Source organism: Garra rufa, chromosome 20, assembly GCF_049309525.1.
Source record: "Garra rufa chromosome 20, GarRuf1.0, whole genome shotgun sequence".
Lineage (NCBI taxonomy): Eukaryota > Metazoa > Chordata > Actinopteri > Cypriniformes > Cyprinidae > Garra > Garra rufa.
In genome coordinates, this window is record NC_133380.1 from 32,264,805 (window position 1) to 32,281,061 (window position 16,257).

General features: G+C 47.0%; 4 non-coding genes across 4 annotated transcripts; 3 read left to right on the plus strand and 1 right to left on the minus strand.

The window, feature by feature from the left end:
- Positions 1–15,177: 15,177 nt before the first annotated feature.
- On the minus strand, positions 15,178–15,250 carry trnaa-agc (transfer RNA alanine (anticodon AGC)). Its single transcript has one exon. It is a non-coding gene; the product is annotated as a tRNA-Ala (tRNA).
- Positions 15,251–15,779: 529 nt separating this feature from the next.
- trnap-ugg (transfer RNA proline (anticodon UGG)) lies at positions 15,780–15,851 on the plus strand. Its single transcript has one exon. It is a non-coding gene; the product is annotated as a tRNA-Pro (tRNA).
- Positions 15,852–15,948: 97 nt separating this feature from the next.
- trnai-aau (transfer RNA isoleucine (anticodon AAU)) lies at positions 15,949–16,022 on the plus strand. Its single transcript has one exon. It is a non-coding gene; the product is annotated as a tRNA-Ile (tRNA).
- Positions 16,023–16,118: 96 nt separating this feature from the next.
- On the plus strand, positions 16,119–16,191 carry trnaf-gaa (transfer RNA phenylalanine (anticodon GAA)). Its single transcript has one exon. It is a non-coding gene; the product is annotated as a tRNA-Phe (tRNA).
- The last annotated feature ends 66 nt before the right edge of the window (positions 16,192–16,257 follow it).

Below are 16,257 nucleotides of genomic sequence, written 5' to 3' on the forward strand. Positions count from 1 at the left end.
GCTGAATAAATTGGAAATTGACATTTTGTCAAGTCAATTAACATCCCAATATTGTTGAAAAAAAAAACAAACACCTCTACTGTACTCAGCACACTCAGTGGAATCCAATGAAGAAAGTTTCATGTCATAATACTGTACAATTTGCATACAAATGAACAAAATTGTGGATTTCACGTTGAGTTTTCGAGTATTTCACCACATATGGTGCATGTCCACCCACAACTTATTTGACGGGGCTGAATAAATTGGAAATGGACATTTTGTCATGTACATAAACATCACCCATATTGTTGATAAAAACACATCTACTGTACTCAGCACACTCAGTGGAATCCATTTATGTAAGTTTTATCTCAAAATACTGTAGAATTTGCATAGAAATTAATGTCCACGGGAGCATTATGGAGGGACCGCTGAATAAATTGGAAATGGACGTTTCCTTATGTGAAAAGTCCCAAATTTTGACCGGCCATATCTCACCCAAAAAGGGGGCAATCTTAAAGAAATTTGGGTCAAAGTTGAACGGTCCCTAGGCCTACCGAACGCCACTTGTCCGGAGTCGATTGGCCCCCGGGGGCCGGAGATACGGCCCCCCAGAGTTAAGGGGGTCAAACGGAAGGACATGTCCCAGAGACTGGAAACTCGGCTCGTTTGTAGCCCTCGAGGGGCCGTGTTTGACGCCACCACTCCCGAGTCGATAGGCCCCCGGGGGCCTGAGATACGGATCCCCAAAGACAAAAAGTACCAAAATTTGACCGGCTGTAACACACCCAAAACGGGGGCAAACTCCACCAAACTCAGGGTATTATTAGACCACGTGGACCTCTTTACGATGCCACCTGCCCCAAGTCCCTACCCCCCCGGGGGCCGGAGATACGGACCCCCAAATTTTATGTCCACGCTCAACTTATTTGACGGGCCTGACATACTGCTTCTGTGGACACTTCAATAAAGTGTATTTTTTAATAAGTATGTGCAATTTTGTTGATGAAAACACCTCTACTGTACTCAGCACACTCAGTGGAATCCATTTATGTAAGTTTTATCTCAAAATACTGTAGAATTTGCATAAAAATGAATGTCCACGGGAGCATTATGAAGGGCCCGCTGAATAAATTGGAAATGGACATTTTGTCATGTACATAAACGTCACCAATATTGTTGATAAAAACACCTCTACTGTACTCAGTACACTCATTGGAATCCGTTTATGTGAGTTTCATGTCATAATACTGTAGAATTTGCATAAAAATGAATGTCCACGGGAGCATTATGAAGGGCCCGCTGAATAAATTGGAAATGGACATTTTGTCATGTCAATTAACATCCCAATATTGTTGAAAAAAAAAAAACACCTCTACTGTACTCAGCACACTCAGTGGAATCCAATGATGAAAGTTTCATGTCATAATACTGTACAATTTGCATACAAATGAACAAAATTGTGGATTTCACGTTGAGTTTTCGAGTATTTCACCACATATGGTGCATGTCCACCCACAACTTATTTGACGGGGCCGAATAAATTGGAAATGGACATTTTGTCATGTACATAAACATCACCAATATTGTTGATAAAAACACATCTACTGTACTCAGCACACTCAGTGGAATCCATTTATGTAAGTTTTATCTCAAAATACTGTAGAATTTGCATAGAAATTAATGTCCACGGGAGCATTATGGAGGGCCCGCTGAATAAATTGGAAATGGACGTTTCCTTATGTGAAAAGTCCCAAATTTTGACCGGCCATATCTCACCCAAAACGGGGGCAATCTTAAAGAAATTTGGGTCAAAGTTGAACCGTCCCTAGGCCTACCGAACGCCACTTGTCCGGAGTCGATTGGCCCCCGGGGGCCGGAGATACGGCCCCCCAGAGTTAAGGGGGTCAAACGGAAGGACATGTCCCAGAGACTTGAAACTTGGCTCGTTTGTAGCCCTCGAGGGGCCATGTTTGACGCCACCACTCCCGAGTCGATAGGCCCCCGGGGGCTTGAGATACGGATCCCCAAAGACAAAAAGTACCAAAATTTGACCAGCTGTAACTCACCCAAAACGGGGGCAAACTCCACCAATCTCAGGGTATTATTAGACCACGTGGACCTCTTTCCGATGCCACCTGCCCCAAGTCCCTACCCCCCCGGGGGCCGGAGATACGGACCCCCAAATTTTTTGTCCACGCTCAACTTATTTGACGGGCCTGACATACTGCTTCCGTGGACACTTCAATAAAGTGTATTTTTTAATAAGTATGTGCAATTTTGTTGATGAAAACACCTCTACTGTACTCAGTACACTCAGTGGAATCCATTTATGTAAGTTTTGTCTCAAAATACTGTAGAATTTGCATAAAAATGAATGTCCACGGGAGCATTATTAAGGGCCCGCTGAATAAATTGGAAATGGACATTTCGTCATGTCAATAACCATCCCAATATTGTTGATAAAAACACCTCTACTGTACTCAGCACACTCAGTGGAATCCATTTATGTAAGTTTTATCTCATAATACTGTAGAATTTGCATAAAAATGAATGTCCACGGGAGCATTATGAAGGGCCCGCTGAATAAATTGGAAATGGACATTTTGTCATGTCAATTAACATCCCAATATTGTTGAAAAAAAAAAAAACACCTCTACTGTACTCAGCACACTCAGTGGAATCCAATGATGAAAGTTTCATGTCATAATACTGTACAATTTGCATACAAATGAACAAAATTGTGGATTTCACGTTGAGTTTTCGAGTATTTCACCACATATGGTGCATGTCCACCCACAACTTATTTGACGGGGCTGAATAAATTGGAAATGGACATTTTGTCATGTACATAAACATCACCAATATTGTTGATAAAAACACATCTACTGTACTCAGCACACTCAGTGGAATCCATTTATGTAAGTTTTATCTCAAAATACTGTAGAATTTGCATAGAAATTAATGTCCACGGGAGCATTATGGAGGGCCCGCTGAATAAATTGGAAATGGACGTTTCCTTATGTGAAAAGTCCCAAATTTTGACCGGCCATATCTCACCCAAAACGGGGGCAATCTTAAAGAAATTTAGGTCAAAGTTGAACCGTCCCTAGGCCTACCGAACGCCACTTGTCCGGAGTCGATTGGCCCCCGGGGGCCGGAGATACGGCCCCCCAGAGTTAAGGGGGTCAAACGGAAGGACATGTCCCAGAGACTTGAAACTCGGCTCGTTTGTAGCCCTCGAGGGGCCATGTTTGACGCCACCACTCCCGAGTCGATAGGCCCCCGGGGGCTTGAGATACGGATCCCCAAAGACAAAAAGTACCAAAATTTGACCGGCTGTAACTCACCCAAAACGGGGGCAAACTCCACCAATCTCAGGGTATTATTAGACCACGTGGACCTCTTTCCGATGCCACCTGCCCCAAGTCCCTACCCCCCCGGGGGCCGGAGATACGGACCCCCAAATTTTATGTCCACGCTCAACTTATTTGACGGGCCTGACATACTGCTTCCGTGGACACTTCAATAAAGTGTATTTTTTAATAAGTATGTGCAATTTTGTTGATGAAAACACCTCTACTGTACTCAGCACACTCAGTGGAATCCATTTATGTAAGTTTTGTCTCAAAATACTGTAGAATTTGCATAAAAATGAATGTCCACGGGAGCATTATGAAGGGCCCGCTGAATAAATTGGAAATGGACATTTTGTCATGTACATAAACGTCACCAATATTGTTGATAAAAACACCTCTACTGTACTCAGTACACTCATTGGAATCCGTTTATGTGAGTTTCATGTCATAATACTGTAGAATTTGCATAAAAATGAATGTCCACGGGAGCATTATGAAGGGCCCGCTGAATAAATTGGAAATGGACATTTTGTCATGTCAATTAACATCTCAATATTGTTGAAAAAAAAAAAACACCTCTACTGTACTCAGCACACTCAGTGGAATCCAATGATGAAAGTTTCATGTCATAATACTGTACAATTTGCATACAAATGAACAAAATTGTGGATTTCACGTTGAGTTTTCGAGTATTTCACCACATATGGTGCATGTCCACCCACAACTTATTTGACGGGGCCGAATAAATTGGAAATGGACATTTTGTCATGTACATAAACATCACCAATATTGTTGATAAAAACACATCTACTGTACTTAGCACACTCAGTGGAATCCATTTATGTAAGTTTTATCTCAAAATACTGTAGAATTTGCATAGAAATTAATGTCCACGGGAGCATTATGGAGGGCCCGCTGAATAAATTGGAAATGGACGTTTCCTTATGTGAAAAGTCCCAAATTTTGACCGGCCATATCTCACCCAAAACGGGGGCAATCTTAAAGAAATTTGGGTCAAAGTTGAACCGTCCCTAGGCCTACCGAACGCCACTTGTCCGGAGTCGATTGGCCCCCGGGGGCCGGAGATACGGCCCCCCAGAGTTAAGGGGGTCAAACGGAAGGACATGTCCCAGAGACTTGAAACTCGGCTCGTTTGTAGCCCTCGAGGGGCCATGTTTGACGCCACCACTCCCGAGTCGATAGGCCCCCGGGGGCTTGAGATACGGATCCCCAAAGACAAAAAGTACCAAAATTTGACCAGCTGTAACTCACCCAAAACGGGGGCAAACTCCACCAATCTCAGGGTATTATTAGACCACGTGGACCTCTTTCCGATGCCACCTGCCCCAAGTCCCTACCCCCCCGGGGGCCGGAGATACGGACCCCCAAATTTTTTGTCCACGCTCAACTTATTTGACGGGCCTGACATACTGCTTCCGTGGACACTTCAATAAAGTGTATTTTTTAATAAGTATGTGCAATTTTGTTGATGAAAACACCTCTACTGTACTCAGCACACTCAGTGGAATCCATTTATGTAAGTTTTGTCTCAAAATACTGTAGAATTTGCATAAAAATGAATGTCCACGGGAGCATTATTAAGGGCCCGCTGAATAAATTGGAAATGGACATTTCGTCATGTCAATAACCATCCCAATATTGTTGATAAAAACACCTCTACTGTACTCAGCACACTCAGTGGAATCCATTTATGTAAGTTTTATCTCATAATACTGTAGAATTTGCATAAAAATGAATGTCCACGGGAGCATTATGAAGGGCCCGCTGAATAAATTGGAAATGGACATTTTGTCATGTCAATTAACATCCCAATATTGTTGAAAAAAAAAAAACACCTCTACTGTACTCAGCACACTCAGTGGAATCCAATGATGAAAGTTTCATGTCATAATACTGTACAATTTGCATACAAATGAACAAAATTGGGGATTTCACGTTGAGTTTTCGAGTATTTCACCACATATGGTGCATGTCCACCTACAACTTATTTGATGGGGCTGAATAAATTGGAAATGGACATTCTGTCATGTACATAAACATCACCAATATTGTTGATAAAAAGACCTCTACTGTACTCAGCACACTCAGTGGAATCCATTTATGTAAGTTTTATCTCATAATACTGTAGAATTTGCATACAAATGAACAAAATTGTGGATTTCAAATTGTGGATTTTCGGTAATTTCACCACATATGGTGCATGTCCATTTCCAATTTATTTGACGTGGGCTGAATAAATTGGAAATGGACATTTTGTCATGTACATAAAGATCACCAATATTGTTGATAAAAACACATCTACTGTACTCAGTACACTCATTGGAATCCATTTATGTAAGTTTTATCTCATAATACTGTAGAATTTGCATAAAAATGAATGTCCACGGGAGCATTATGAAGGGCCCGCTGAATAAATTGGAAATGGACATTTTGTCATGTCAATTAACATCCCAATATTGTTGAAAAAAAAAAAAACACCTCTACTGTACTCAGCACACTCAGTGGAATCCAATGATGAAAGTTTCATGTCATAATACTGTACAATTTGCATACAAATGAACAAAATTGGGGATTTCACGTTGAGTTTTCGAGTATTTCACCACATATGGTGCATGTCCACCCACAACTTATTTGACGGGGCTGAATAAATTGGAAATGGACATTTTGTCATGTACATAAACATCACCAATATTGTTGATAAAAACACATCTACTGTACTCAGTACACTCATTGGAATCCGTTTATGTGAGTTTCATGTCATAATACTGTAGAATTTGCATACAAATGAACAAAATTGGGGATTTCACGTTGAGTTTTCGAGTATTTCACCACATATGGTGCATGTCCACCCACAATTTATTTGACGGGACTGAATACATTGGAAATGGACATTTTGTCATGTCAATATACATCCCAATATTTTGGATAAAAAAACATCTACTGTACTCAGCACACTCAGTGGAATCCAATGATGTAAGTTTCATGTCATAATACTGTAGAATTTGCATAGAAATGAATGTCCACGGGAGCATTATGGAGGGCCCGCTGAATAAATTGGAAATGGACGTTTCGTCATGTGAAAAGTCCCAAAATTTGACCGGCCATAACTCACCCAATACGGGGGCAATCTTAAAGAAATTTGGGTCAAAGTTGAACCGTCCCTAGGCCTACCGAACGCCACCTGTCCCGAGTCGATAGGCCCCCGGGGGCCGGAGATATGGCCCCCCAGAGTTAAGGGGGTCAAACGGAAGGACATGTCCCAGAGACTTGAAACTCGGCTCGTTTGTAGCCCTCGAGGGGCCATGTTTGAAGCCACCACTCCCGAGTCGATAGGCCCCCGGGGGCCTGAGATACGGATCCCCAAAGACAAAAAGTACCAAAATTTGACCGGCTGTAACACACCCAAAACGGGGGCAAACTCCACCAAACTCAGGATATTATTAGACCACGTGGACCTCTTTCCGATGCCACCTGCCCCAAGTCCCTACCCCCCCGGGGGCCGGAGATACGGACCCCCAAATTTTATGTCCACGCTCAACTTATTTGACGGGCCTGACATACTGCTTCTGTGGACACTTCAATAAAGTGTATTTTTTAATAAGTATGTGCAATTTTGTTGATGAAAACACCTCTACTGTACTCAGCACACTCAGTGGAATCCATTTATGTAAGTTTTGTCTCAAAATACTGTAGAATTTGCATAAAAATGAATGTCCACGGGAGCATTATGAAGGGCCCGCTGAATAAATTGGAAATGGACATTTTGTCATGTCAATTAACATCCCAATATTGTTGAAAAAAAAAAAAAACACCTCTACTGTACTCAGCACACTCAGTGGAATCCAGTGATGAAAGTTTCATGTCATAATACTGTACAATTTGCATACAAATGAACAAAATTGTGGATTTCACGTTGAGTTTTCGAGTATTTCACCACATATGGTGCATGTCCACCCACAACTTATTTGACGGGGCTGAATAAATTGGAAATGGACATTTTGTCATGTACATAAACATCACCAATATTGTTGATAAAAACACATCTACTGTACTCAGTACACTCATTGGAATCCGTTTATGTGAGTTTCATGTCATAATACTGTATAATTTGCATACAAATGAAGAAAATTGGGGATTTCACGTTGAGTTTTCGAGTATTTCACCACATATGGTGCATGTCCACCCACAACTTATTTGACGGGGCTGAATAAATTGGAAATGGACATTTTGTCATGTACATAAACATCACCAATATTGTTGATAAAAACACATCTACTGTACTCAGTACACTCATTGGAATCCGTTTATGTGAGTTTCATGTCATAATACTGTATAATTTGCATACAAATGAACAAAATTGTGGATTTCAAATTGTGGATTTTCGGTAATTTCACCACATATGGTGCATGTCCATTTCCAATTTATTTGACGTGGGCTGAATAAATTGGAAATGGACATTTTGTCATGTACATAAACATCACCAATATTGTTGATAAAAACACATCTACTGTACTCAGCACACTCATTGGAATCCGTTTATGTGAGTTTCATGTCATAATACTGTATAATTTGCATACAAATGAAGAAAATTGGGGATTTCACGTTGAGTTTTCGAGTATTTCACCACATATGGTGCATGTCCACCCACAACTTATTTGACGGGGCTGAATAAATTGGAAATGGACATTTTGTCATGTACATAAACATCACCAATATTGTTGATAAAAACACATCTACTGTACTCAGTACACTCATTGGAATCCGTTTATGTGAGTTTCATGTCATAATACTGTAGAATTTGCATAGAAATGAATGTCCACGGGAGCATTATGGAGGGCCCGCTGAATAAATTGGAAATGGACATTTCGTCAGGTACATAAACATCACCAATATTGTTGATAAAAACACATCTACTGTACTCAGTACACTCATTGTAATCCGTTTATGTGAGTTTCATGTCATAATACTGTAGAATTTGCATACAAATGAAGAAAATTGGAGATTTCACGTTGAGTTTTCGAGTATTTCACCACATATGGTGCATGTCCACCCACAACTTATTTGACGGGGCTCAATAAATTGGAAATGGACATTTTGTCATGTACATAAACATCACCAATATTGTTGATAAAAACACATCTACTGTACTCAGCACACTCAATGGAATCCATTTATGTAAGTATTATCTCATAATACTGTAGAATTTGCATACAAATGAACAAAATTGTGGATTTCATGTTGAGTTTTCGAGTATTTCACCACATATGGTGCATGTCCACCCACAACTTATTTGACGGGGCTGAATAAATTGGAAATGGACATTTTGTCATGGACATAAACATCACGAATATTGTTGAGAAAAACACATCTACTGTACTCAGCACACTCAGTGGAATCCATTAATGTAAGTTTTATCTCATAATACTGTAGAATTTGCATACAAATGAAAAAAATTGTGGATTTCAAATTGTGGATTTTCGGTAATTTCACCACATATGGTGCATGTCCATTTCCAATTTATTTGACGGGGCTGAATAAATTGGAAATGGACATTTCGTCAGGTACATAAACATCACCAATATTGTTGATAAAAACACATCTACTGTACTCAGTACACTCATTGGAATCCGTTTATGTGAGTTTCATGTCATAATACTGTAGAATTTGCATACAAATGAACAAAATTGGGGATTTCACGTTGAGTTTTCGAGTATTTCACCACATATGGTGCATGTCCATTTCCAATTTATTTGACGGGCCTGAATAAATTGGAAATGGACATTTCGTCATGTACATAAACATCACCAATATTGTTGATAAAAACACATCTACTGTACTCAGCACACTCAGTGGAATCCATTTATGTAAGTTTTATCTCAAAATACTGTAGAATTTGCATAGAAATTAATGTCCACGGGAGCATTATGGAGGGCCCGCTGAATAAATTGGAAATGGACGTTTCCTTATGTGAAAAGTCCCAAATTTTGACCGGCCATAACTCACCCAATACGGGGGCAATCTTAAAGAAATTTGGGTCAAAGTTGAACCGTCCCTAGGCCTACCGAACGCCACTTGTCCGGAGTCGATTGGCCCCCGGGGGCCGGAGATACGGCCCCCCAGAGTTAAGGGGGTCAAACGGAAGGACATGTCCCAGAGACTTGAAACTCGGCTCGTTTGTAGCCCTCGAGGGGCCATGTTTGACGCCACCACTCCCGAGTCGATAGGCCCCCGGGGGCCTGAGATACGGATCCCCAAAGACAAAAAGTACCAAAATTTGACCGGCTGTAACTCACCCAAAACGGGGGCAAACTCCACCAATCTCAGGGTATTATTAGACCACGTGGACCTCTTTCCGATGCCACCTGCCCCAAGTCCCTACCCCCCCGGGGGCCGGAGATACGGACACCCAATTTTTTTGTCCACGCTGAACTTATTTGACGGGCCTGACATACTGCTTCCGTGGACACTTCAATAAAGTGTATTTTTTAATAAGTATGTGCAATTTTGTTGATGAAAACACCTCTACTGTACTCAGCACACTCAGTGGAATCCATTTATGTAAGTTTTGTCTCAAAATACTGTAGAATTTGCATAAAAATGAATGTCCACGGGAGCATTATGAAGGGCCCGCTGAATAAATTGGAAATGGACATTTCGTCATGTATATAAACATCCCAGTATTGCTGATAAAAACACAAGGTCCTAGGGCTTTGTGCTTTGGGGGCGCCAGTGAGGGGCCCCAGAGATGCGAGAATCTCGAATCTCGTTGCCCCACGATCCAGCGTCTCCAAACGGGGGACGTCCACGAACCCGCTAGGCCGAACCCATTCAAATAAATTGCAGGTGGGATTTTTTCAGAAACGTCCCAGGAGCACGAAACTCGGCACGGCGGCTCTCGGGGGCCCCCCGAGCGAGGCGCCGAAAGCGCGGGGCCCTAGGACGACGCGCTTTTTTTCCCGAGGTCCGATGGTTTCGTGCTTTGGGGGCCTGAGCGAGGGGCCCCCGAGATGCCAGAATCTCAAATCTCGAGTTCCTACCGCCCATCGTCTCAGAACGGGGGACGTCCCACTTCCCATTTAAACGCGTACAGGTTTGGTGGACGCGCGCTCCCTTTTTTGACCTTTTGACCCCTAAAGAAGGACGTACGGTCGCAGGACTTTGGCTACTGGCTGAGGGGGTCCCCTCGAGCCAAAGGTTTCGATTTCAGCTCGATCGGCCCTTTCGAAAGCGTGTCCACGAACCCGCTAGGCCGAACCCATTCAAATAAATTGCAGGTGGGATTTTTTCAGAAACGTCCCAGGGGCCCGAAATTCGGCACGGTGGCTCCAGGGCCATCCCAGAGCGAGGCGCCAAAAGCGCCAGGCCCTAGGACGAAGGAAAAATCGAGAGCCTCCTGCACAAAATATCTCCCTCAGTCCTCTTAGACTCTTAAACCGTCAGAGCCTTTCGAGAGATTTCAAAGTGTCAAAGGGGTATTTTTTTCCCCGAGGTCCTAGGGCTTCGTGCTTCGGGGGTGCGATCGAGGGGCCCCAGAGATGCTCAAATCTCAAATCTCGTGGCCCTACGACCCAGCGTCTCCGAACGGGAGACGTCCACGAACCCGCTAGGCCGAACCCATTCAAATAAATGGCAGGTGGACGCGCGCTCCCTTTTTTGACCTTTTGACCCCTAAAAAAGGCCGTACGGTCACAGGACTTTTCCGACCGGTCGAGGAGGTCCCCTCGAGCCGAAGGTTTCGAATTCAGCTCAATCGTCCCTTTCGGAAGCGTGTCCACGAACCCGCTAGGCCGAACCCATTCAAATAAATTGCAGGTGGGATTTTTTTAGAAACGTCCCAGGATCACGAAACTCGGCACGGTGGCTCTCGGGGGCCCCCCGAGCTAGGCGCCGAAAGCGCGGAGCCCTAGGACGACACGTTTTTTTTCCCGCGGTCCGATGGTTTCGTGCTTCGGGGGCCTGAGCGAGGGGCCCCCGAGATGCCAGAATCTCAAATCTCGGGTCCCTACCACCCATCGTCTCAGAACGGGGGACGTCCCACTTCCAATTTATACGCGTACAGGTTTGGTGGACGCGCGCTCCCTTTTTTGACCTTTTGACCCCTAAAAAAGGCCGTACGGTCACAGGACTTTTCCGACCGGTCGAGGAGGTCCCCTCGAGCCGAAGGTTTCGATTTCAGCTCAATCGTCCCTTTCGGAAGCGTGTCCACGAACCCGCTAGGCCGAACCCATTCAAATAAATTGCAGGTGGGATTTTTTCAGAAACGTCCCAGGGGCCCGAAATTCGGCACGGTGGCTCCAGGGCCATCCCAGAGCGAGGCGCCAAAAGCGCCAGGCCCTAGGACGAAGGAAAAATCGAGAGCCTCCTGAACAAAATATCTCCCTCAGTCCTCTTAGACTCTTAAACCGTCAGAGCCTTTCGAGAGATTTCAAAGTGTCAAAGGGGTATTTTTTTTCCCAAGGTCCTAGGGCTTCGTGCTTCGGGGGTGCGACCGAGGGGCCCCAGAGATGCGCAAATCTCGAATCTCGTGGCCCTACGACCCAGCGTCTCCGAACGGGAGACGTCCACGAACCCGCTAGGCCGAACCCATTCAAATAAATGGCAGGTGGGATTTTTTTAGAAACGTCCCAGGGACCCGAAATTCGGCACGGTGGCTCTCGGGGGCCCCCCAAGCGAGGCTCCGAAAGCGCGTGGCCCTAGGACGACGCGCTTTTTTTCCCGCGGTCCGATGGGCTCGTGCTTCGGGGGACTGAGCGAGGGGCCCCCGAGATGCCAGAATCTCAAATCTCGAGTTCCTACCACCCATCGTCTCAGAACTGGGGACGTCCCGCTTCCCATTTAAACGCGTACAGGTTTGGTGGACGCGCGCTCCCTTTTTTGACCTTTTGACCCCTAAAAAAGGCCGTACGGTCACAGGACTTTTCCGGCCGGTCGAGGAGGTCCCCTCGAGCCGAAGGTTTCGAATTCAGCTCAATCGTCCCTTTCGGAAGCGTGTCCACGAACCCGCTAGGCCGAACCCATTCAAATAAATTGCAGGTGGGATTTTTTTAGAAACGTCCCAGGATCACGAAACTCGGCACGGTGGCTCTCGGGGGCCCCCCGAGCTAGGCGCCGAAAGCGCGGAGCCCTAGGACGACACGTTTTTTTTCCCGCGGTCCGATGGTTTCGTGCTTCGGGGGCCTGAGCGAGGGGCCCCCGAGATGCCAGAATCTCAAATCTCGGGTCCCTACCACCCATCGTCTCAGAACGGGGGACGTCCCACTTCCAATTTATACGCGTACAGGTTTGGTGGACGCGCGCTCCCTTTTTTAACCTTTTGACCCCTAAAAAAGGCCGTACGGTCACAGGACTTTTCCGACCGGTCGAGGAGGTCCCCTCGAGCCGAAGGTTTCGAATTCAGCTCAATCGTCCCTTTCGGAAGCGTGTCCACGAACCCGCTAGGCCGAACCCATTCAAATAAATTGCAGGTGGGATTTTTTCAGAAACGTCCCAGGGGCCCGAAATTCGGCACGGTGGCTCCAGGGCCATCCCAGAGCGAGGCGCCAAAAGCGCCAGGCCCTAGGACGAAGGAAAAATCGAGAGCCTCCTGCACAAAATATCTCCCTCAGTCTTCTTAGACTCTTACACAGTCAGAGCCTTTCGAGTGATTTCAAAGTGTCAAAGGGGTATTTTTTTTCCCGCGGTCCTAGGGCTTCGTGCTTCGGGGGTGCGATCGAGGGGCCCCAGAGATGCGCAGATCTCGAATCTCGTGGCCCTACGACCCAGCGTGTCCGAACGGGAGACGTCCACGAACCCGCTAGGCCGAACCCATTCAAATAAATGGCAGGTGGGATTTTTTCAGAAACGTCCCAGGGACCCGAAATTCGGCACGGTGGCTCTCGGGGGCCCCCCAAGCGAGGCTCCGAAAGCGCGTGGCCCTAGGACGACGCGCTTTTTTTCCTGCGGTCCGATGAGCTCCTGCTTCGGGGGCCTGAGCGAGGGGCCCCCGAGATGCCAGAATCTCAAATCTCGGGTTCCTACCACCCATCGTCTCAGAACTGGGGACGTCCCGCTTCCCATTTAAACGCGTAGAGGTTTGGTGGACGCGCGCTCCCTTTTTTGACCTTTTGACCCCTAAAGAAGGTCGTACGTTCGCGAGACTTTGGCGACCGGTCGAGGGGGTCCCCTCGAGCCAACGGTTTCGATTTCAGCTCGATCGGCCCTTTCGGAAGCGTGTCCACGAACCCGCTAGGCCGAACCCATTCAAATAAATTGCAGGTGGGATTTTTTCAGAAACGTCCCAGGAGCACGAAACTCGGCACGGCGGCTCCCGGGGCCTCCCCGAGCGTGCCCCCGAAAGCGCGGGGCCCTAGGATGACGCACTTTTTTTCCCGTGGTGCTATGGGCTCGTGCTTCGGGGGCCTGAGCGTGGGGTCCCCGAGTTGCTCAAATCTCAAATCCTGGGTCCCTATGACCTTTCGTCTTGGAACTACAAAAATAGCTGCAAATGGACAAATAGTGGGTTCGTGGGACCAGGGGGGCGGGGCTCGTGGCCGGGGAGGAGGTTCCGTGGGGTTCCGCGGGCGTTCCGTAACAGTAATGGGCAAATGGACAAATAGTGGGTTCGTGGGACCTGGGGGGCGGGGCTCGTGGCCGGGGAGGGGGTCCCGGGGGGTTCCGGGGACGTTCCGTAACAATAATGGGCAAATGGACAAATAGTGGGTTCGTGGGACCTTGGGGGCGGGGCTAGTGGCCGGGGAGGGGGTCCCGGGGGGTTCCGGGGACGTTCCGTAACAATAATGGGCAAATGGACAAATAGTGGGTTCGCGGGACCTTGGGGGCGGGGCTAGTGGCCGGGGAGGGGGTCCCGGGGGGTTCCGGGGACGTTCCGTAACAATAATGGGCAAATGGACAAATAGTGGGTTCGTGGGACCTTGGGGGCGGGGCTCGTGGCCGGGGAGGGGGTCCCGGGGGGTTCCGGGGACGTTCCGTAACAATAATGGGCAAATGGACAAATAGTGGGTTCGTGGGACGGGGGTCCCCCCATCAAACCGGTAGGGCTGTGGACAAATAGAGGGTCGCTGGGACGAAGACCCCCACCGGAGTCATTCACTCAAATGAGAAATGGACAAATAGTAGGTTCGTGGGACCTCGGGGGCGGGGCTCGTGGCCGGGGAGGGGGTCCCGGGGGGTTCCGGGGACGTTCCGTAAAAATAATGGGCAAATGGACAAATAGTGGGTTCGTGGGACCTTGGGGGCGGGGCTAGTGGCCGGGGAGGGGGTCCCGGGGGGTTCCGCGGCCGTTCCGTAACAATAATGGGCAAATGGACAAATAGTGGGTTCGTGGGACGGGGGTCCCCCCATCAAACCGGTAGGGCTGTGGACAAATAGAGGGTCGCTGGGACGAAGACCCCCACCGCAGTCATTCACTCAAATGAGAAATGGACAAATAGTAGGTTCGTGGGAGCAAATTCCCCACTTTGCCTCGCAAAGCAATGGAAAATGGACGAATAATAGGTTCAAGGACAGTGGGGGGGGAGGGCTGGGGCAGTGGGGGGTAGGCCAGTGGGGGCTCATCGCCCCCTAGAGGCGTCCGCAGCCCTATTGGTCCCGACTACCCCAACGGAAAAAAAAGTAAGTCGAAACGTCCCGTTGGCCAGTTAAATAATCTGCAAACGGGATCCAAATCCACACTACGGTCCCACCGAACCACTATTTGCCCAATGGCAATTTAAATGAATGGGGAAATTTCCACGAACCCATATAATGTACTACCTCTGAGCAGCGGCCTCTCTCGTCAAGGTTCCATGGTGTAATGGTTAAAAGGGCAGGAGCCCTTTGGAGAATGCGGGCATCGATCCCGCTACCTCTCGCATGCTAAGCGAGCGCTCTACCATTTGAGCTAATTCCCCTGGCCGCAGAAGGCAGAATCTTCTCCCTGTTAGGTCCACCACCATTATTGAATCCATTCAAAGGCCCACTTTCATTCCTTTGCCTTTGACCTTGTCTCGAGGTGTGTCATTTCTTCCATTGCAGTTAATTTTTTCTTTCTTTTGTTGTTGCTATTTGTCTTCTTTGCTTTTGGTTATTATGATCGCCGCCAACTTGTTTGTTTTTAGACTCATTTCTTCTAATGCTTGCTTGTTTCATTCAGTGTTTTTAATGTTGTTTTTTGGGCTTTCTTGTTGTTGTTGCTTTATTACAAACGATCCACTTGGCTTTCACAAGATTGTGATCCTGTATCAGAAGTGACTGTTGCGGTCAAGTAAGTCTGCACCCCTGAGGACCGTAACAGGGTGAGTAGAGCAGGGCAGAAACAAGTTTCTCAGAAATCGAGGTGCTTTTTGCCACAAGCGCAGACTTCCGGATGCTCCCTGCATTCAAAGCCACGTGAAGAGCGTCGCTCGAGGACAGGCGGCGGTGCGCCAGCTGCGTGAGCGTGGCTCGTTGGTCTAGGGGTATGATTCTCGCTTTGGGTGCGAGAGGTCCCGGGTTCAAATCCCGGACGAGCCAGTGGTCAGGCTTGGTCCTGAAGCTTTTCTGCCTGCTAAGGGGCCCACGAGCAGTCAGCAAACTTTGGGGAAATTGGGCAGACGTCTGGCCGGAGCCAGGCCGGTTAGCTCAGTTGGTTAGAGCGTGGTGCTAATAACGCCAAGGTCGCGGGTTCGATCCCCGTACGGGCCAACGTCTTTTGTTCTCTGTTAGCTCGTCTCTGCTCTTCTCTCAAAGTGACGGGTGGTGTCACGTAAACCCCTGCAGACCAAACCCTAGGTGGATGTGGCCGAAATAGCTCAGTTGGGAGAGCGTTAGACTGAAGATCTAAAGGTCCCTGGTTCAATCCCGGGTTTTGGCAGATGCAGCTTTCTTTTGGTCGAGGGTGGCCAGTGACCAAAACTCACTGGGATACAACCCCTCGCTC